The sequence below is a fragment of the Lissotriton helveticus genome, chromosome 1_2, assembly GCF_964261635.1.
Source record: "Lissotriton helveticus chromosome 1_2, aLisHel1.1, whole genome shotgun sequence".
Lineage (NCBI taxonomy): Eukaryota > Metazoa > Chordata > Amphibia > Caudata > Salamandridae > Lissotriton > Lissotriton helveticus.
Window position 1 is genome coordinate 219,010,885 of NC_136058.1, and position 23,620 is coordinate 219,034,504.

Genomic DNA, 23,620 nt, shown 5'->3' on the forward strand with positions numbered 1-23,620 from the left:
TGAAATCTGATTGGAGGTAAATCAGTAATTATACAGTGGGACTAGATAGTTTGCCCGTTTCTGCGAACTTGATTTGTAGAGAGCATTGGGAAGGCCACTAGGTCCTGGAGCTCCATCTTATTCACTTTTAATTATCAGCTTCTCGATCTCTTGTATGGGAGATTTTGCCATCTGAGCCATTCATGCCCTGCGCTGATGGAGAAATAGTTATGTCATGCATGGAATTGTTATCACAGACTCTTTTACTCGGATATTATAGTGAGCCACTAAATACTGCACCAAGGCTAACTCACTGATAGTGGTGTTGTTAGAAGTGAATGGGCCTCTTTCCAATTTGTTAACAGTCCTCCAGAATTGGCTTAGAGGCTTACTTTTAAAGACGTGGAGTATTCGTTTACACTGGCTTGTCCGTGTACCCCTTCTTGGCTGCCTATATGGCTTTTCTGTACCCCTGTATACATTGCTCTAGCTGTGCTGTGTCATCTGGGTGCTTCCTTACTGATCTTTGTAAGTGGTTCATGCTGTTTTTTTGCTGTTCTTATATCTTGTGTAAACCATTATGATTTTTGTTTCTTTTGACCTTGTTGGCATCCTTTCTGGCACAGCTTGGCGACAAATGAATCCCAGTCTTGCACCGGGTTACTGTCCTGTGATATTTTTGAAGCATTTAAGGGGGCACACTGCTAAATTAAGTCTTTTGAGATATGGCCTTTCCATTGCAGCCTTCTCAATGTTTTAGTGGTAACTGGATACTGGAGTGTTGCAGATTTTGAGTACAGGCTGGTCATTGGCCTTAGGTTAACTGGGGACAGTGGCATGCTTCATGTCTACAACTCATCTGGGATTTGTGTGCTCCACAGCACCTTCTACAGGTGAATCATTTAATGTTAGAGGTAGACCTTTAAACATCGAAAAAGGGTTTAGTCTGATATGTGTGTGCTGCAGCTTGGCTTACAGCTGTTCCTTGTTTTTAAAATCAAATCTCTCAATGCGTGATGAAAACCTACACTGCAAGCCACATGCAACATTCAGCTTTACGCCACTTGCACAGTTTCTAGTGGCCTTACCTAAAAGCAAATTAGTAGCCATGCATTAAGACCCATAGCACACACACTGAGAGGTGTTTAGCTGCCTTCCAATGCATAAAGCCCCATATATGCCAGCATTATAGGTCCAGAAAAGCAACAATCTGGGATCAATCTGCTGAAAGGTGATTTTTCGTTTAGTGCAGTAGTCTCCCTCTGTAATCCCCTCTGACCATACAGCCTATTGACGTCCTTCAGGGGGCATGTACATGCATTGTGGGTTCAGAAAAATCTACTCCTCATATTGGGTGACAGGAAGTTTGAATGCAGTCCTGGTGGAGTGATAGTGTGATCAGAAGTGAGAAGGGTGTAGGTCTAGTATGTGTGAGCAGGATCAGTGAGTGAGAGAACGATTTTTAAGCCGCAGTGAGGTTGTGATATGTCAATCTTTATGTGAGTTGGCACATTTAGCACATATGAAAGAAGAACAAGCTTAAAATGATTTAGAGTAAATCAAATGAAAGAAGCAAAAGTGAGAACACGAATGAGTGTGGGAATGTGGTGAACGAATGCAAGTGACTGCCTATGTAACAGACATTAGCTCAACTGTGTGTATTATCTGCCATTTGAGTGTGTTCTTCCCTGAAGTAAGGATTGGAGTTGAAAGTGGTTTAATTAATGAGGTTGCAGTACAAGTCAGGGCTGAGAACTCGCGTCTGAAGGCGATGAGTACATCCAGGCTGAGGGTGATGTAGAAATCAGTTTGGAGATTAAGGGCAATCAGGGCTGAGTGTGATAGACAAATCCAGGCTGCCAACAGAAATAAAATCAGCGAAATTCAAATCCGAAGAACATAGAATAGACTGGACTGATCATAAAAAAGCAGGACTGTGAAGGATGGACAGGGGCGTAGCTTAGTCAGTAAGATTGGGGGGTGCGAATTTGACCTTTTCCAACAATCATGCTAGCATATAATGCCAAATTACATTATAGGACAAGCAGAACACATGAGAGGGGATAAAGGAGCAGTGGTAAGAGAGACAAAAGCAAATTGGTAAGGGTATTAAGTGAGAGAAAACACAATGCTGTTTTGCTTTTTTGTCTGTGTTAATTTAGACATTCCTTGTGAAATCCAACAGACACTTCACCATTCCAGACTGAAGGCACCTGTACCCAACTATTTTCCAGAAAACACATCTATTAAGGGGTGTAAAACTCACCTCCTCCTGAAGCTCCTTAAGCTACGCTCCTGAGCATGAATAAAGACTGTGGAATGATGAGAAATCAAGGGGATGATTAACTTTAGGCTTAGCTCTGCAGTAGAGAATTGTAGTGTGGAAACTGCAGAAACTATTGTTAGCATAAGCTGAAGCCATTTTGTTTGTGGCATCCATTTTAGTCAGTCAGGTGCTCGCCATGTGCTTCTCCCGTCTTCACTGTTGCCTGCTCTTGTATTTCTCTTGAGTCGTGGACTATAATTAACTCCTTCAGCACTGAGCCAGAGTCTTGCGCATGCTCAGAAAGGCCTGTAGCTGCCAGAATGCATCTGTCTTAGTGTGTAACTGTCAGGCTGTTTTTACTAATGCAAATACAAATGTCTCCCCTCCTACTTTGCTGACCAAGACATATTTGTATGCTCATGTTAGTCAACAACTATTCTTGTATGTGCCAGTACCTCCACTTGGTCTCAAGCTGACCAAGCAAAAAATGCATATAAAAGACCCCCAGTTTCTGTACTCCTTGTACTACCTCATACAGTGCCCGAGGGTGATGTATCGATGTAGTCCCACTCATGAGTGATTATTAAATACCCTGTTTTTATATTTCAGCTTCCGTGCCAATCTCTTCTTTGTTGGTTTATGGACCGGTGCATCAGTGATCCCTTAAAAAGGCTTTTTATTCCACAAATTGGCGCCCGAATAGGAACTCATCAGAGACGCGGCCATCCGAGAGTGCGGGCGTGATGGAGGGCAGGAGTCCTCTGAGGAGGTACACTGCACGAGGAGACCCTTTGTCTTTGCAGACCGATGTGTTTCTCTGGTTTTCCCGATCTGAACCTCTAGGTGATGGCCGGTCCCAACTAAGATCTCCTTTGGCATGAGTATTTTGAAACAACCGTTAGGTCACACAGAGCTTGGCAGGTGGAGGTTGGAGACTTTGGCTGGTAAGGTCGTTGTAGCGACACTCTTGTTTTGGATTAGCATGGCCAAGATTCTGGTTTGTTTGTTTGTTTGCTGCAGAAAATAAAGGCAGGGAATGAGGAGATTTTTCTCTACCTTTGGATACTTATCAGGATAAATAAGCTTTGACTATAATATTATATTGCATAATATTTTTGGCATGCCTTCTCCTAGCGCACTTCGTAGAATGTGTTGCTGTTTTGGTGGTACCAATATGGATTTAGAAAGTACACAGCCAGCTCCCCTGGAGGGAACGCCTAATAGGTTTATGTACATTAAATACAGTATTTCTTCCATAATGTATAGTACATTGTGGAACAGATACACCAAAAAGGGTCCTGATCTACAATGGCCATTAAATGGGTCGTTTGACCTTAAAAAGATTCAGTATGTCGAGCAGTGTTTGGTAAATAAGAAAAGCTGTCAGGTTATGTTTGATTGTGTACAAATGTGGATGAAAGAGGTGAATGAGAGAGTGAGGAGAGAAGCTATAGCAGAAAAAGAACAGCGCAAGACAATCTTCCAGAAGGCCTCGGAACTAAAAAATAAAGAGATGAGGGAAATTAAAGAGAAAGAAGAAAGGGAGCGTCATTTAGAGGTAAATGGCCAGTACCCTATTTGGCGCCCCCTTTTATCCCATGCTTAATAAACCACAAGATGATACTATTTTGTTAGATAGAACCCCGCCCCATATAAATACCCTAGTGCTCCTGAGACTGGAGTTTCCGATGACGAGCAATTGTCTGCAGACGAGAAAGATAAGGATAAATTAGACGGGCGGGCAACTTGCTCTACTTTGACCACTGCTCGTAAGGCCACTCTTAGATGCGCCTCCCTAAAACAGCTTATGGGCATGACTCCGTTGCAGAGATTCTTGCAACGATTCAGCAATAGTCAGATCTAGAGCAGGTATATTTTTCAGAAACATTTACTTGTGAGACAGTAGCTAGATATAGAAAATATTCTGATACTCTAAAACCTGCTGATATAAATGCTGATTATAAAAAGTTATATGATGGCACCTTTCTTCCTTCACAAGTGTCAGATCTAATTAGGAAAGTGGTTCAGTTGCACGCTGAGGTATTTCGATTACGAGAGGAGAAAAAGGCAGCTGAGAAAGCAGCAGACTGAGCAAACACTTCAGATCCCAGTATACCAAGAAGGAACTGTAGGGACCGAAACAGATACTAGTAATCCTGTAGTCACTATAAAACCGATGCGTGAAGCTACGCCCTTGTATGTTCCTCCAAAGGGTGCAGGAACGAGTGACGATAAAACTTCAGATGATGCAAAGGGATATTTTATTAATAATTGGTCCTATACCCCTTGGAGTAGAGCAGATGTTATTGCTCTTAAAGCTGCTTTGACTGATCCACTCAAAAATCCAGCTTCTTTTTATGAAGAGGTAGAAAGAGCTATTAATTCTTGTACAATGACATTGCCTGATATTGATAAGTTCTTTCGACTTATTTTACCCTCTGACATGTGTAGATCAATTCGGAAGATAGATGATAATGTAGCTTATTGTAATACTTGGGTGAATTTACAGGGAACGGATATTGCTAGAGAGCCTGCGCAGAAACCACAACAGGTAATATTAGATCTTCCCAAAGCTATTGTAACTAAGCTGAAAACTCTTATACCACCCAAGAAAATAGATTGGACTACATTAGCGTCTTTTATGCAGAAAATGGATGAATCCGTTTCTGATTTCTTTGCAGGATTCAAAGAGACATTCCATGACTTTAGGGGGCAGTCATTGTCAGATGACACGGGTAAACATCTGTTTGTCGACAAATTTGTCGCTAACATGTTGCCAGAAATAGCTAGTCACCTAAAGACCAGCGAGAGTTCATGGACTACGTCTTCCCCAGTCTCCCTTTTGACTATGGCCCAGTATTATGAGCGTCAAGAATTGGAAGCAAAAGGCAAGTAGGATAAAAAGGTTAAGAGTTTGAAAACGAAAGTTATGTTGGCTCAAGTCTATGGTCCACCATTTAGAGGTAACGCGAGAGGTGGATGTGCGATTTATCATCCTGGTGTACCCCCTTTCCCTCAAACAACTTTGTCTTCTGATCAATATGAGCATTGTTAGGAGTTTGGACATTGGCGTTCAGGGTGCCCCCTTTTGTGAGGTCAGCAGTATCAGCGAGGTAGCGGCAGTATGAGATGCCGCCCAGGGAATATAGGAAATAGGGGAGGCATGGATAATCGTATCAGAAATGAGCCAGCTGGAGCTAATCCTACTTCTTTTAATACTTTTAACATATGAAACCAATACCAAATGTCTGATTATTTGTCTGATGGCCCTAAGGATTCAGATTATGCATAGGTATGCTTAGGATGGGGTAGGGAACCGTTTGAAGTCTCAGTAGATCAGAGGGATCCCTATGTCGATGCCAACGTCTTGGGTTCTACTGATCGCTTTCTGGTAGATACAGGAGCTACTCGTAGTGCTCTGTCTAAAGAATTGGTTTCTAGGGCTCCCCTGTCTGGCGCAATGATAACATCAATAGGATTCAATGGGACACTGAACATGTCCATTTCTGCTTTCCCCTACCACCCCGCATAACATTGTGGGTATCGATATGCTTAAACATTTTTGTGCTACAATACGTTTTTCCCAGAAGGTGTGTGAGTTATTTTAAATGACAACTATCCCATGGTTGAGAGGTCTAGTCTAATTAAGTAGGATGTTGCTCTAGCATCGTTACCTAGCACTTTGTGGGCCACATCTGATACCGATGTGGGACAAATGGTTATCCCTCCAGTGCATATTCAAGTAAAAGAAGGTGCTTCATTGCCTCAATTACTCCAATATAAAATCTATTGAGAAGGTGAAGAAGCATTGATACACATTGTGAAGGAATTGATTAGAGTGGGGATTGTGGAAGAAATCCCCTATAATATTTGTAATAGTCCTATTCTTCTCATTTTGAAAAAGGTTTATAGATTTATCATTTACCTGCGAGAAGGTATTTAGATCGTAGTACCCCAATACCCGGTTGTCTGACATTGCAACACTTCTTACTATGGTGCCTCCTACTGCAACTAAATTCAGTGTGATCGATTTGAAGAATGCTTTATTCTCAATACCTATTCATCCTGACAGCTGTTACTTGTTCGGCTTCACTTTGAATAATCGATCCTTCAGATTTTGTAGAGCTCAACAGGGGTATACAGAGAGTCCTAGCATTTATAGCTAGGCATTAAAAAGACATCTTGATTCTTTCTCTGTACCAAAAGGGGCGGCTCTTATTCAATATGTCGATGACATCTTGTTGGCAGCTGATACCCCTGAACGGTGTGAAGAAGGAACACGGTTATTACTTTAATTTCTTGCATCCCTTCATCACAAGGTTTCTCAAAAGAAATTGCAGTATTGTAGACAGCAGGTTACCTACTTAGGTCTCCTCTTGTCTAAGGAGAGATGTGCACTCACACCAGATTGCATTCAAAAGCTATTTTAGATACGCCTGTGCCCTGTACTCAGAAGGATGTTTGTGCACTGATTGGCCTTACTTCTTTCTGTAGGCAGTGGATCCCTAGCTTTTCTCACATCGTTAAACCCTTGTTGGCCCTTTTGACTAAAGACACCCCAATGCCCCTCCCGTGGACTACTGAATGTCAGAATGCTTTTCAGCAGTTACGTCAAACTCTTTGCTCAGCACCAGTATTAGGAACTCCAGACTACACTAAGACTTCACACACTATGTAAACAAGAGGGACGGTTGCACTCTCTTGGTCCGAACCCAGACACACAGTGATAAGCAGCATCCTTGTGCCTATTTTTCAGCTTTCCTTGATCCAGTTGCTTGTGCGTTGCCTGGGTGTTTTCGAGCGGTAGCGGCGACAGTTGAATCCATACGTCAGAGTGAGGGAATAGTCTTGTCTCACAGCTTGCTTGTGTTAGTGCCCTATGCAGGTGAGGCCCTTCTGAACCAAACAAAAACGCAACACTTAACTATTGCTCGCTTGACAGGTTACGAATTGACACTTTTGGCCCCTCATATCACATTGAAAAGATGTTCGACTCTAAAGCCGGCTACATTATTGCCATTTTCAGCTACTCAGCCTCAGTCATAAGAATCACATGATTGTATATTTCTTACTGAAGAGCAAACAAAGGGTCTGTTGACCTACAAGATACGCCCCTTTCTAGTGTTGATGGGGAACTGTGGGTTGACGGGTCTTGCTCGAAATTGCCTGATGGCAAAACATCTGCTGCTTATGCAATTACGACACTTCAGACTGTAGTTAAGACAGCTCGCATTCCACAAAAGTCAGCTCAGGCAGCTGAGCTGATAGCACTCACAAGAGCATGTGAACTTACCACTGACTGATGTGTCTGTTAATATCTATACTGATAGCTGGTATGCCTTTGGGGTGGTTCACGATTATGGGCTACTTTGGAAGGAAAGTAGCTTTCTTACATCACACAGAACACAAATAGTGCATGGAGAACTAGTGCATAACCTCTTGACTGCTTTGACATATCCTAGAAAAATAGTGATTGTTAAGTGTAGCGCACACAAGAAAGTGACTGAAAAATAGAACAGGGCAATGCCTTTGCGGATCACACAGACCGTGAGACTGCAATGCAGCGAAGCACTACATCTATGTATATGGTTAAGTCACAGGTTGAACGTTGCCGTAATGCCAGGCAAGAGGTGCTGGGCATGCATCGATCTGCCTCTGCTGAAGAATTAAACCAATGGTCTAAGGAGGGACATTGGATGATTAGAGCTGTTGGAGGAATAAATACATGACTAAGTGGAGATTGCCCACAGCCTATTTACATCCTATGGTTCACATGGCACATGGGACGGCACATGTTGGTTCAGCCTCAATAGCAAAGCTACTGATGCAGGTTTGGGACCATCCAGATATTGCCTGCACAGCTAAAAAGTTAGTCCAGTCTTGTCTGATTTGTCTCCCATATAATCCTTGAAAGGGAACATGAACTCCAACCGGAGGGTTTGCCACACCAACTGCACCTTTTGAGGTTCTGCAAATGGATTACATCCAGCTAGAATGCTGTAATAATCTAAAGTATGTCTTAGTGGTGGTCTGTGCCTTTATAAATGGATCGAGGCATACGCTATGATAGATAATACAGCTGTTACTATAGCAAAGGTGCTCCTAAAAGAGTTCTTTCCCAGATTTGGAGTTAGTTGAGTCCTGTGGAGTGACAACGGACCTCATTTTATTGGGCAAGTTGTTGAGTATGTCTTGAAAGGATTGAGGATTAAGCAAAAGTTTCATGCAGCTTTTCATCTGCAGTCAGCAGGTTGGGTGGAACGTTACAACTCCACGTTGAAATTGAAACTTGCTAAAATTCTGGCTTCCACCTCTTTGAAATGGCCTGATGCACTGCCCTTAGATTTGCTTTCCATCAGCTCGATACCGCATACACGATCTGGCCTCACACCGTAAGAGGTGGTATTTAGGAGGCCAATGAATATTTGGGGGATTCCTAAGTCTCGCCCTATACATGATGTACCTTATCTGTTGATGAGCGACTACTTGTCTCAGTTTACTGACAGCTTGCCTTCTATTCATCAACAGGTCCGAGAAGGTCTTCCTGACAGGTCGGAAGGTGATGGTCATGATCTACGGCCCGGCGACCATGTGATGGTCAAAGTGTTCCAGCAGTCGAGCAGCCTATAACCCGGGTGGCGTGGACCCAAGCAAATCCTACTGGCCACCAGAACTGCAGTCCGAGTGACCAACCGAAAAAATTGGGTACATTCCACACATTGTAAGAAGCTGCCGTCCGCCTTGGTGGAACCTGCTATGCTGGAGGATTATTGTGACATCCTGGACACAGAGGGAGGCCAAGCTGCATCACCTACAGAACCTGAGGAAGTCTTTCCAGACCATGCGATCCCTGGAGCATCGCGATATCAGCTGCGACCCCGAAAAACAAAGACCCCGTTGCTGAAAAAGACTGGTTAAGTTGCCGTCCTGGGGTGGTGAAAGGCAGAGCTTTAAAGGGGGGGAACCTAGCAGTACTCGTCTCAACCCTCAGTGAAGAAATCAACGGCTTCCCAGGACCTAAGGACTCCATCTGTTTTATTTTTCAATATCGAAGTGAAAATGTCTGCATAAAAGAGATAGACTGCTGCGAGAGTTTGTGGTAGAAAGACTATGTTTATTGTTGGACTCATTTCCATTGTTATCATCATTGCTATGATAACATGGGTATTAGAGGGAGTAACTTGTGCTCGAAATTTGTTGACTCTCAGTAATCCTGTTCCCATTGAGCACCCTTATTATACTATCAGGAGCATAAGCACCGTCAATTCTACCCCAATAACACGTTTATTCAAATGTTGCACCACACCCATAATGCTACGAACGTGACCAACTGTTGGCTGTCTGGAATGATGCCAGTTCATCAGAAAAAGGGAGGACCAACTTTCATTCCTCCGTTTTCACACAATGGTTCTTGCCAGGCTTGGTTTGCCTGGTTATGGGCATCTGAAGTTGCTACCATCCCTGGTTCTGATGTAGGAAGACTAAATCTTCAGCTAAACAAGGTATGTTATCCTGATGAGGAAGGAGATCCACAGGCTAAAGGGACTGTATGGGAAATGGAAGAGTATCGCCGAGGAAACTCCACCACACGTTGTGTTTTCTCAAACACTCAAACAATTAAAGGAACTGGACATCCTTTTATTGCTGTTACTAGAGCTCGAGCAGATTTATGTGTGAGCAGTATTGGTAGACTTCCTGTGGGGAAAAGTTGCACTAAAACACTAAACATTACTGGAATAAATAATAGTAGCTTTTTTTCATCACACCATACCTATTTTATCTGTGGAAGTAAAGGGAATTACCACCTACCTATAGGGTGGTCAGGTAGCTGCTGTGTCCTTTTTGTTACCACCTGTGTTTTTGGCTCCTAAATCCTACCATAACGATTATAAACTGCATAAAGACATTTCTAAGAAGCGATATAAGAGGACAATAAATCATGATGAGGTGGATCAAACTGATACTGCACTACATCAATATGTTCACTTCAATTTGGGGCTATTCTTCTTTTTGGGTGCAGCTTTAAACAGCAGAAAAATCAGGCACTTGACTCGTGTTGTGGAGGCTGTAACCAATCAGACAGCTATGGCACTTGGAAATATCATGGAAGAACTACAAATTGGGAGAATTGTGGTGCTCTAAAATAGGATGGTCCTCGATGTGATCCTAGCCGACCATGGAGCAGCATGCTGCATCATTGGGAGCAGCTGCTGTGTGTACATCCCAAACCACGCCCCTTCAGTTTTTTAAGCAATTTCTATGCTACATAAAATAGCCACTGAAATCCACCCTGATTCAGGGACATGGACTTGGACTGGTTGGTTATGGGCTCTCTTCTCAGCTTGGGGCTAGAAATGTTATTCGCCTTATGTATATTTATTGCAATTCTTTGTTTGTGATGCCTGTGTATTCAATGTGGCCCAATGCTCTGGTCCCTATGTATTTCCACCTGCACTTCCTGTATACCAGTTCAACGTAATGTGCCAAAAGTAAATGCAACAAATGCATATAAAAGACTCCTGGTTTTTGTACTCCTTGTACTACCTCATACAGTGCCCAAGGGTGATGTATCGATGTAGTCCCCCTCATGAATGAATATTAAATACCCTGTTTTTATAACCCAGCTTCCGCGCCAATCTCTTCTTTGTTGGTTTAAGGATTGGTGCATCAGTGAGCCCCTAAAAAGGCTTTTTATTCCACAGTAGGCTCATCTCTAAGTGTGCTACATCCCAGGTGGTAAAGCTCTAAACGGAGTATAGAACATCAGGCAAAAACCTTGCCAAATGATTTAATAAATAAATTCCTCTTGATCCGCTATGCAGTCATGAAACCTAGAAGAAGGCCTTGACTGAGGGCCTCATATGACAATTCACCCTCCTTAAAACTTGCTGTAAAGTATAAATGAGGAATGGCAATGCAAAAAGGCAGAAGCAAGTACAATATTTGAACTAATGCGCAGGGTGTTCCGACAATCCACCCAGTTCTATTCCTTAGTGCACTCCCTTCATTCAGAGTCTTACCCTGTTGCTCATGCCAACCACTTGTTCTGCAATAAATAGATTGATCAATCAGGACATGTAAAGTGCGGCTAATCAACCGCCTGGGTATTAAGGCGCTAGCAGGTCTAGAAGGCTCCTTCAAACAGCAATGCATTGAGGGCCCTTCGGAGTTACGGAAGTGAGGTGGTGGTCTGGAGTTGCGTGGGGAGGCTGCACAAACAAACAGGAGAAAAAGCAAGGAGAAAGCAGTGAAAATGACAGAAAAGCAATGAGAAGGCACAAAAAAAACAGGGGCAAAGAAAGAAGAAACAGTGAGCATGGGGGAAAAGCAAGGAGAATGCACACAAAAAATAGGGAAACAAGCAAGAAGAAAGCAGTGAAAATGAGGGAAAAGCAAGGAGAAGAGAGGAGCTCAATGGGGTCGTGCTTCGGCCTCCATTATGTAGGTCCTGGGAAGAGGGGGAGGCGATGGGTGAGCTAGGCGGGATGCAGGAAATAATGGAGGCATACGGGTGCAGCAATGAGAGAAAAAGAAAGGAGAAAGCAGTGAAAATGAGGGAAAAGCAAGGAGAAGGAACACAAAAAAGGGGAGAAAACAGCAAAAATGGGGGAAAAGCAAGTATAAAGTACTCAAAAAATGGGCAAGAATCAAGGGGAAGAGCAATGCAGCAGCACAAAGTGTTGGGCCAGGGACCTGCAGAAATACTCCTTACAGAAGGAGGCCTCCGTCTGTCCCATATGTTTGGTGCATGCTCTGTTTTCTCTACTTTCTACTGTGCTCCCAAATTGAGCCTCCATGTCTTGGATGATCAGGTGTTACAGGTCTTCTGCCAGGGAAGGGAGGGCCTTGGGCTCACCTCTCCACTCCATCCCTTCATTCTCCTACACCAGCTCAAGTAAGAAGCAATCAGAAGATGCATTCTTACGTGAGCATGCAGTTAAGGTTACTCGCAGTCACCCACTGTCACTGCTCATGTGAGGACAGCGAGTTTAATGTGGTGGCACCATGACTGCAGAGAGCTGCAGGGGAAATTCAGGAGAACAAGTGTTTTATCATGTTGGGGATAATCAATTGAATAAATTAGCAGCACTAGTTTAGGGATTTCCTGTTTGTGCACACTCCACCCAATCCAGATTAATTACACATCCTCCAAATTGGTACACTACAGACAGTCTTACCACATGTTCCCAGCATGCTCCCAATATCTCATGAGCTGAATTTCATTGAAAATCTAACAAACTCTCCATTTCAAACTACCAAGCCACACCATAGTTAGAGATATGTCTGCACGTGCATGGGAAAGCTCTTGCTCCCTTATGTGCATGTCACCAAAGCCATATATTTGGCAAATAATTTCCAAACTAATAAACTGTCATGACGCACAGCAACATACTTCCTGGAAGCACACCATAAATAGCATAACCAGATGACACTCTTGAGTGCACTTAAACATATGACTCTGCATCCGAGAGGGTCTGTGATTGTGAAGATTGCGTTTCCTCCCCTTGTGCTTTTCTTCCACAGGGACTACTGACACTCAGAAGAAATCACCCAGAACCATTTGCCCTTTTTTAAAAAGCAATAGCGCCATTAGAGAGTATCATGATTTTTAATGACGAGTCCCACCGTCCAAACTCAAATCGGACATGCAATTCCAAAAATAAATACACCGTAGACAGCCCTTTCCACACAGAACCAACACATCTACAATAACCCACATTTCTCCTTTCATCGGACATTCAAGAGATCTCTGTACATACAAACAGTAAAACTGTACACCGCTGTTTGTAGCTCAGCTACTAATAATCATAATCATACAGCACACTCTGGACAGAATCGACCCATCATCATGGGCACATCAGAGCTCCAAAGCCTTGTAGATGTTTAGAACATAGCAGCTGACGTATTTCATGATGTTGTTAACATGCCTGCCCAGAATAAATATCAAAAATGTAAAAGACAAGGGATGTTGGTGGACCTGAAAATAAGAAACTATAAATATATTTAGAGTATAATAATAATCAAAGAAAAGTATTTCCGGTGCAACGATTATGCCAGATATTTCTACACTATGTGATTGTAGCAAAAACATTGTATCCCGATACACCAAAGTTGTTACAATGTGTGCAACCTAATCAATGTTTAGGGGCAGATTCCTCTTTATGTATAGCCTGGTATCCCCCTGGTAGGAAGGCTGCTGGGAAAATGAAAAATGATAAGGCCCCTATGAGGAGAACTAGAATGTTATATAGCAGCCACACTCTTTCTGAACGTTTCAGTTTACCTCCAAATATGCTGCCCGAGTCAGGTGCTCATTTGCATAGTCGTGCGGGTTGGAGAAATGCGGAGAATGAGAGGTCGGTGTGCCCTGGGGGGAGCTCACACATGCGGCCTTTCGGGAGGGCCTGTGAAATCAGGGGGCAGCAGGTGGTATCTGAACAGGTGCTTCGTATCAAGGCAGCATTAGCCTTAAAGGGCCAGCATGTTGCATTAGCTGCAGAGGTGGTTAGCACTGAACCTGTAAACAGTGAGTGGACTGGACTGTTGGTGAGCATCAGCAGAATCATGTCTTGAAGCCTCGAAAAGACATAAGACAGGCTGGAGGTCAGCGAGATGAGATGGGAACAAATGAGGCAGGCTGGAGCACCTGGAAGGTGTCCCAAAAGAAAATATTCTTTTACCAGCGCACAAATCACCATGAGGACACAAGGGAATATGGAGGTAGAGGTAGGGGAACAGGACACTTCTCAAGTTTTTGTGATAGAACATTATGGGGAAAATGATGGGCAATGGGATTTTGTTGCCTCAGTCTAGGGACAGAATGCATGCTCAAGCATCTAACATAGGTACGGAACAAGTGGCCACAGTTCCTTCAGGTTTGAGCAGCCAGAAGGTTTCCAAAGGAAAGATGCAGGATGACCAGTGCAAGCGAAGATTAGAGATACCGGTCAGGTCAGAAGCGGCCTGCGGACACTGGTCTGAAGGAAGGGAAGGGTCCGGCGCACCCATCCTGTCAACAATGGAGAACACACAGGCTAATGTATGAGTTCAATATCATAAGTTTAATTGGAATGAATTTGTTGGTGGAGTATGGGATAGAGAGCATCAGAGTGGTAGTAAGAATGAGGATGAAAGTTAGGATGATGAGATTGAATAAGATTACAAAGGGGACGAAGAAGAACTGGAGGAGGGGGAAATTCCACATTAGATGGATGATGGGCACCAGAGAAGCATGGGGGCGAAAGAGAAAGGGGCCAGGTAATTGTCTGCACCGCATTCTGTTTCTCAGGAACACAATACATTAAGATCAACACCATCTTTATGGCAAGCTTACAAGAGGGGAGGAGTGGAAGTAGGCGCAGGTGTACCAGAAAAATCTGGAACAAAACAGCAGTCACAACCAGGTGAGCTATGGGTGGTGGAATTGTTGGGTGATGAGGGTGTCACACCCATTTCAGGAGCCTGTTCAAGCTTTAACAGGGGTTACTACCCCAGGAATCCATGCAAGTACAAACGCGAATGCGCTAAATGTGGTGGGAGGCATGCAGTTTTGTAATGCGCTGAGAAGCAAGCAAATACTGGCTTCGCAGCGCACAGTAGAGAGAGAGGAATTCACAGCCAGCCTTGACAAAAATGCTCTTACGCCCACTAAAATAGATATACTACTTTCATGGCTGGCTTTTTATCCACAGACAGGATGTGCTGCTTTTAGCATATGGTTTCAGTGAAGGTTTTAGGTTTGGTTATCAAGGAACACGACAACTGAGATTTGCAAAAAATGTATAATCTGCCAAAGAATTACCACAGGTGGTAAGGGAGACATTGAAGAAAGAGGTATTGGAGGGAACGATAGTGGGCCCCGCTGACCATTACAAGAGATGATGATATAACAGTAGGGCATCACCCAGGGATTGTTCGGCTTCATGTAGGTTGTTTGAATGTTTTGGTGGCTGATTATGACTTTGATGGTGCTGGAGCAGGCCAGATATTGCTCTTGAAAAAGAGATCCAAGGAGTACATAGGGACCCTTTCAAGTTAAACTCTGCTAGGAAAATGCCTAGAACCATTTTGGTAAATTTCTTTACTTACGCTGTTAAAGAGCTAGTGCTGGGTCATGCTTTGAAAGAATGTTTTGTGAAATTTGGGGATTTCAGCTATCAAGTACGTTTGGATATTGGTAAGCGAACCGCACAAAGACTATGGGAACTGGGTTCAAGGATGAATGACTTATGAAATTAGGGTGCCCAGGTCCAGATGAAGTTCCCTGCAAGGTTGAAAATAATATGATGTACCAAGATGCACAATATTAGTAACCCGGAAGAGGTAGATTCTTTTTTGGCTCGGATGGAGGCATTAGCCTCTAGTTCAGGCTAGTAGAGGCTGGGAGTGTTGCGTCTGTGTCCCGTTATGAAATGGCATAGATGCAGTAACACAATCTTATTTTGTAGTTAGGCTTTCTCTTTCACTTTTCTTTTGAATACGCACTGGACTTCCTCTCTTCACCCAAGGGGTTGCAAAGGGCGGACACTATCGCCCTGGGATAGGAAAGGGGGTTTCCCGAGGTGGGTGGGTGGTGACGAGCATGGGAAAAGAAAATCTGTCCTAGTTCTGCCATATTCTTGTATGGTTACTCCGTCTGGGTAATTGGAATGAGAGTAACACCAGCAAGAGAGTTGGCAGAATGAGGACACACAAAAAAGGAGTGTACAGTGAATGAAATGAGCTGTGATGGTGAGAAACATTTGGATTGTTTATCGGGTTGGTTCATTTTGGGGCAGTTGTGTAAGGATGGAGGGTGATAGTTTAACTTAATATTAGTGAAGTTTTGACTGCTCACTTGTCTTAATAAAGCTGCCTTTTGCTCTATAAGCTTTTGTGGTCTTTATGCGTCCTCTCTGCCCGATGTATATTACCTCATAAAAAAACCATGTGTTGTTTACTGCACAAGACCAAGTACAGATCCATCAGCACAAGTTGGCAGCATCACAGTCTGGGACCAGGTGTCCCGACAGTGAACAGCACAAGAGTACAGAATCTTGGGCTATTACTCAATGTCTTGAAAGAGAGCAGCACAAGACAGCAGTATCGCAGGCTGTTACTTGGTGTCTGAACAGTAAACAGCACAAGACAGCAGAATCACAGGATGATACTCAAGTCCAGAAACTGAGCAGCACAACACAGCAGTATCACAGGGGTATGTGCAAAAAAGAATATTGAGCTTCATGGGATTTTGTTTCCCGTGTGATTTTTCATTAATTTTCTTGGTAGGATATATCATATGAACAACTGTTTAAGAAGTAAGTGACTACAGGACACATGTTTAAAAGTAGCTGACAAGATCAACTGGCCCCCTTTTCTAGCAAAAACAAGAATAGGCAAAAGCAATGTCAATGAGTCTGGCTTAAAATTGAACATGGAACCCAGCTTATTGGCTTTGCCAAGGATTGCTTTTTTTGTATTTCTTCAGTCTTTTTTCCATGTCCACCCCCCATTCCCCCCCTCCTAACTTGTTTATGAAGTGTGAACAGTTAAAAACCAAGAAGTTCAATCTGCAATCAAGTCCTTGTTAGATACAGGCTTTCAAAGGTCTGATCACTGTAAATGAGGATGGCATGAACTTGGTCCATTCCTCAAAACAGGATGCTATGGCGACAGCAGTTCTCCATTACCTGATGCTTGGAGATCCAAACCATTAAAAAAATCAAGAGGGGAACGGATCACTTGTCCTGCGTAACCAGGGTTTCTAATTTTTCGTGCAGTGTACCAATAAAAAACCCTCATTCACGTACAGAGGATGGAATTAGCGGTATATCTTGATTGTCCGCCCAACTCTTAAAGACGTGACATCATCATCATGGGGTTAGTTCTTCATGCTTCCTCCACCTGGAGGGATGCCCCTGGTTAGTGCAGTAGCGATCAGTGATACAGGGGTCAGGTTGAAAGTTGAAAAAGGTCTTTACTTTAAAAATACTCGTACAACCAGAGAGAAAGTTTAATAGGTCTGGATTCGAGATATTGATTAAAAAGTTGATGTAGTGCATATTGAGATTTGATTAGGGATCTCCCGCACGTAAAGTGTTCTTAAAAAGGTCAACATGTTTCAGCCCTTGTTTTGCCCCTAAGGGTCAAGTGGGTTTTCTTCAGGACCTCGAGTGCATTTGGTGGTGAGAGACTGTGGGTGTCTCCGTGTGTGCAAACCTTAAAAAACGTTTTAAGGAATTGGTAAGAAAAAGATATATTAATCAGTTTCAATCAAGGTTCAGCGGTACCTGTGAATACAAAAAGGGATGGTGGGGGGAAAACGGAGAGAGAGACACAGATACTTGGGGAAGTGTTAGATATACATGTTCCAAGTTCTCGCTGTCTACTGTTCAGGAAGGAAAAGCAACAATAAAAAGGCAATTCTTTACGACTCGAATCAATTATTAAATCATGACAAAAATCTCTCTAAGTTTCTTTCTATGATGTTTCAAAAGTTATGGAGTTATATGCAGTAAGTGGGGTGTCAAGATTTGTTGTGAACATTATACATGTCTTGTATTACAAAACAGCCTGTATTAAATACAGTGTATAGCTTATTTATGAGGGCTCTGCACTTGGATGTGACGCAACAGTGGGCGCGGCTGACCAAACAATGAGAGGCGCGTTAGTAGCTCTGTCTCAATTATAGTGTGGTCCCCATAGTGCGTGCTTATTCTTATACTGTGTGTAGCCAAGTTCTGAGTTATTAGCTACGATGTTAGTTCATAGCCGGTGATTCTGTGAATGTTCCTTAGCTCGCTATTGTTTTGGAAAACACAGTACCAGGAATCATTATTTAAAGTGTGTAGTTAATTATGGTATCTAGGGGTGCTGCTCAAGTCGCTTGCTCTTGCAAAGCGTATTCGGTTTTGGAAACGTACAATGTTAGGGTCAATTTGACACGTAGTGGGAATTACACGTCTCATAAGTTAGACAAATGCTACGATGCTGGTTCATAGCCGGATATGATATCTTACGTGGCGGACTGTTATATTGGTTATCCCAGTGCACGCACACATTCTCTAAAGTGTGTAGTAAATTCTGGTATATGGAGGCTGTAAACGTTGCTTGTGCTCTCCATCGCTATTACGATGAGCATTCACTATTGAAAATGTGCAGTGTTAGAGTCATGCGTCTCGTAAGTAAGGAAGACGGCAGACACAGGGCGCTTAATATAAACGGTATACGTGGTCCCTTAAGCAACCCTTAATGCATACCTTCTGTTAACTCAAGTGGGCATTGTCGGGCGGCCAAGGAGTCTTTTTCCTGCTAGAAAATGGACAGGGCTCAGATTTTATAATACATGCGTTAGTAGTAAATTACGGTTTTAGTCGTGCTGAGTCCGTTCTTTCGCTGCTACCTTCGGCTCTGTTCAAGCACTGCTTGGGCTGACTCTTTCACTGGGGGCCCGGTTGTGCACTCAGTGTCCTGGTCCTATGTTTTTGTAAAGAGGGAATAGAGCTGGAAGAAAGACTATGTTGGATTTTGTAGTCGTTGTTTAAATAAAGTTTCAAATGTGGGATAGTTCGAAAAATTCTAATGAATTCTAAATGTACCTCGTGTGGACAATTGTCATCAATGTCAAGTGTGAGTAAAACGACAAATAGAATATTTTTAAATATCTGTCATAAGGACAAACATTGTTATCATTTTTAAATGTGTATGTTGTGGTATGACACATTACGAGACGCTCGTTGTGAACAGTAGGGTCACTTAAATGTGATCCTAAAAAGACTCATATGGGCCCTAATTGTTGTACAAATGTCACGGTAGTGTCTATATGCGAAGGGTAGTCTTATGGTCAGTTAGCCCTAAATCTTTTTATTTACATGTGGGAAGTCTCTCATGTTGCAGATTTTGCAAGCTTTGCGTTGGTACCACTAAAAATTTAAAATCCTGGTTACGCAGGACAAGTGATCCGTTCCCCTCTTCATTTTTTTGATACGGATTAAGGACGCTGAATGGATCACAGCTACTTCTTTCTCCCCCTCCTTGATTATATGTGTTTAGCAGTGCACAGCTATGGGAGCAATTCCTAATCATCAATCAATCAATCAAAGCATTTATAGAGCGCACTCCTCACCCGTGAGGGTCTCAAGGCGCTAGGGGGGGGGAGTGGTGCTGCTACTGCTCGAAAAGCCAGGTCTTGAGGTGCTTCCTGAAGCTGGGATGGTTCTGGGTCAGTCGTAGGTGAGTGGGGAGGGTGTTCCAGGTCTTCGCTGCCTGGTAGGAGAATGATCTTCCTTCAGGGGTGGTTCTGCGAATTCGTGGGACGATGGCGAGGGCGAGGCTGGTGGAGCGAAGCTGGCGGGTGGGGGTGTAGAACGAGAGTCAGCTGTTGAGGTAGTTGGGCCCTTGTTGTGGAGCGCTTTGTGTGCGTGGGTGAGCAGTCTGAACGTGATCCTTTTGTTGACGGGGAGCCAGTGGAGGTTTCTCAGGTGGGTGGTTATGTGGCGAGGGATGTCGAGGATGAGTCGTGCGGCGGTGTTTTGTATGCGCTGGAGCCCAGTCTGGAGTTTGGCGGTGGTTCCTGCGTATAGGGCGTTTCCGTAGTCCAATCGGCTAATGACGAGGGCCTGGGTGACTGTTCTTCTTGTTTCTGTGGGGATCCATCGGAAGATCTTTTGAAGCATTCTCAGGGTGTTGAAGCATGAGGATGAGATGGCGTTGACTTGTTTGGTCATCATGAGGGTGGGGTCCAGGATGAAACCCAGGTTGCGTGCGTGGTCCGTGGGTGTCGGTGCGGTTCCTAGCGCCGAGGGCCACCAGGAGTTATCCCAGGCAGATGGGGATTGTCCGAGGATGAGGACTTCCGTCTTGTCTGAGTTAAGCTTGAGACGACTGTGCTTCATCCAGTATGCTACTTCTTTCATCCCTTCCTGGAAGTTGGTTTTGGCAGTGGCTGGGTCATTGGTGAGGGATAGTATCAGCTGGTTGTCGTCAGCATAGGGGATGATGTTGATGTTGTGTTTTGGTGCGATGGTGGCGAGCGGGCTCATGTAGATATTGAAGAGTGTTGAGCTGAGTGAGGATCCTTGAGGAACGCCGCAGATGATCTCGGTGGCCGCGGATCGGAAGGGGGGGAGGCGGACTCTCTGGGTTCTTCCGGAGAGGAAAGAGATGATCCATTCCAGGGCCTTTCCTTGGATTCCAGTGTTGCTGAGGCGCTGCATTAGTGTGCGGTGGCATACGGTGTCGAAGGCTGCTGAGAGGTCCAGGAGGATGAGGGCAGCTGTTTCCCCATTGTCTATCAGGGTTCTGATGTCGTCTGTGGCTGCGATGAGGGCGGTCTTGGTGCTGTGGTTGGCTCGGAATCCAGACTGGGAAGGGTTGAGCGAGTTGTTGTCCTCGAGGAAAGCAGTCAGCTGTTTGTTGACAGTCTTCTAGAGTATTTTAGCCGGGAAGGGGAGAAGAGAGATGGGACGGAAGTTCTTGAGGTCATTGGGGTCTGCTGTGGGTTTCTTCAGGAGGGCGTTGATCTCTGCGTGTTTCCAGTTTTCAGGGAAGGTCGCTGACGTGAAGGAGCTGTTGATGACGTTCCGCAGGTGGGGTGCGATGGTGGTGCCGGCTTTGTTGAAAATGTGGTGGGGGCATGGGTCGGAGGGGGAGCCGGAGTGGATGGTGCTCATGACGTGGGTGGTGTCATCATTGCTGATGGGGGTCCAGGAGTTGATGGTGTTGCTGGGGGTCATTGGTTTGGTGTCCTGAGGTGGCGTTTGGGGTCAGAAGCTGTCGTGTATGTCTACAATTTTGCAGTGGAAGAACGTGGCAAGGGAGTTGCAGAGGTCTTGCGAAGGGGTGATGTTGTTGCTGGCATTGGGGTTGGAGAGCTCTTTGACGATGCTGAAGCGTTCCTTGCTGTTATGGGTGTTGTTGTCCTGTCGCTCTTTGAACGATGTTCTCTTGGTGGTCCGGATATGCTGGTGGTATTCGCGAGTGGCGGCTTTGAGGGTCATTCGTTCGTGGTGCTAGGTCTTTTAGAGTGTTCGGCAGGTTCTCTTTGCGGTTTTGAGGGCGTCTGTGAACCATGAGGGTTTTGTGGTGGTGGTCTTGCTGTGGGAGTTTTTCAATGGAGCGAGGTCGTCGGCGCAGTTGGTGACCCACTGTGCGAAGTTGCGGGCTGCGTCGTTGGTGTCGGGTATGTTGGTGTCGGCAGGTGGGTTCTGGCTCAGTGACGTGGTAAGCTGGTAAGTGGTGACTTTGCTCCAGCATCTGCGGGGGATCCGATGCGTGTGGTGGCGAGATGTAGTCTTCTTGAATGTGAAATGTAAGCAGCTGTGGTTGGTACAGTGTAGTCCTGTGGAGTGGTTGAAGGCGACGTGGTTACTGGCGGAGAAGATCTCGTGAGGGTGTGGCCAGCGAGGTGGGTGGGGGTGTCCACCAGTTGCTTGAGTCCGAGGTTGGCGAGATTGTCGAGCAGAGTGGTGGTGGTGTTGTCGTTGTTGTTCTCCAGGTGAAAGTTCAGGTCTCCTAGGAGGATGTACTCTGGTGAGGCTAGGGCGTGCGGGCTGATGGCGTCAATGATGGTTTTGCTGAATTGTGTGCGTGGGCCCGGGGGTCTATAGATGAGTGTTCCTCTGAGGGTGGTCTAGGGGTCAGTGTGGATCTGGAAATGTAGGTGTTCGGCGGATGAGATGGTGTCTTCGGCGTTGGTCGTGATGCTGATGGCGTTTCTGTAGATGATGGCGAACCCCTCCTCCTGTTTTGTTGACGCGGTCCTTCCGGGTGATTTTGTAGCCGTCCGGGATGGCTATGGCAATGTCGGGGGCTGAGGAGGCGTTAATCCAGGTTTCCGTGAGGAAGGCGACGTCTGGTGTTGTTGTGTCGAGGAGGTCCCAGAGTTCGATGGCGTGCTTGTGAACGGAGTGGGTGTTGAGGAGGATGCACTTGAGGTGGTTGTTGTTGCTGTTTGCTTTGGCGGGCGGGTGACGGGGTTTGAGGCAGGCGAATTTTCAGGCTTGACAGGTGAAGGGTCCGTGGGTGCGTCTGGGGGTGGCTTGATAGCAGGCGGGCGCTCGTCCGGTGTTGAGTGCGTTGAGGGTTGCGGTGTTATATGTCAGTCGGTTGGTCAGGCTCCGACGAGGTCCAGGGGTCCTGGCGCTGGGCGCGGTCCAGGCGCGGACGGGTGTAGACGGGCTTGCCTTTGGCACGCAATCGTCGCGCCCGCTGCACGTGATTGCTGCGCGTTCGCGCGGTCTCTGCACACAGGGTCAAGGGTCACAGCTCACCACCGCGCGGTCTCCGCCATAAATGGCCAAGAGGGAGGGAGGAGCAGCTGGGAGGCGGGAGTGGGGCGGCGAATGGGGAGTGGGATCGGGTACAGAAGAGAAAAGGGGGCGGGATGCAGGGGAGCAGCGGCGGGGAGTGGGGGGGGACACAGAGCGGGAAAACAATCACAGGGAGAGCGGCGAGGGGGCAAGCCTCGAAATAACAGTGGCACAGCCAAAAAGACAGTAATTAAAAACAGTGGCACAAGCAGAATTAACAGGGCACAGAGCAGAGAATGCACAAAATACTAAGGGCAGCAGGAGCAGCGGCGAACTCGCGGCAGCAGCGGTGAAGACCAGGACACACACGGGGGCCGTGCGGTGAGTGGAGCGACCGGCCCTGCGAACAGGGTCAAGGGTCACATTACATTACATTTGATCCCCATCTACTGACACTCCCAGTAGTGTGGAAATGGCAGAGAATCTAGGCCTAAGCTATTCGCTGGAAGAAATAGATGCAATTCTATCATGACCCCCACTATTATTAGACAAAGATATCACCCAGACCTTGGCCCAAACCAACGACTGGGATGAATTAACAGAAATCAAAAAGGAACAAGTGAGGACGGCAGTCCATGGAATCATTATGACCGAATGTCTCTGAGCCAACGTGGCACCCAAAGGACTATGGGTGACCAATGCCCCACGTATTTTTCTTCAAGACATACGTTTCAGGAAAGACTGGTCAGCTATCTTGTGGAAATGCACAAGGGATTACCTGGTGTTAATCATAAAGACAGCCACAACAGATGAACTCACCATCAAGATACAAGTGAGTGAAACCAAACTCAAGAACATGGTACACATCACAGTGTACAAAAAAAGACTGGAGGAAATCAACCGGGAGATGAACGAAACAAAAGAATACCTCACACAAGACAAAATACAAAAACTAGGGAAAGACCTGAAAAAATTCTCACTGGAACGTTTACACCCATACAGTTCAGAAGACTTCATAGCCCGAGACAAAGCTTCAGACAACAACTCTAGCGCAGGTACATCAACGGATGGTTCCAATTGGAGCGGTGACGAACTATACACACCGAGAAGAAATTGAGGACAAAACAGACGGTTTGTGGCATACATC

The 23,620-nt window shown here is 45.1% G+C and overlaps 1 protein-coding gene and 1 long non-coding RNA gene across 2 annotated transcripts in view; one reads left to right on the forward strand and one right to left on the reverse strand.

The window, feature by feature from the left end:
- Positions 1–10,887, forward strand: part of LOC144799877 (uncharacterized) — a 218,991-nt gene extending 208,104 nt beyond the window's left edge. The window contains exons 3-4 of the long non-coding RNA XR_013603892.1: positions 2,855–3,014; positions 8,774–10,887. This is a non-coding gene — a long non-coding RNA (uncharacterized LOC144799877). The remainder of the gene's footprint in view (positions 1–2,854; positions 3,015–8,773) is intronic.
- Positions 1–23,620, reverse strand: part of LOC144799871 (cytochrome P450 4B1-like) — a 444,500-nt gene that overhangs the window by 203,100 nt on the left and 217,780 nt on the right. The window lies entirely within an intron of this gene.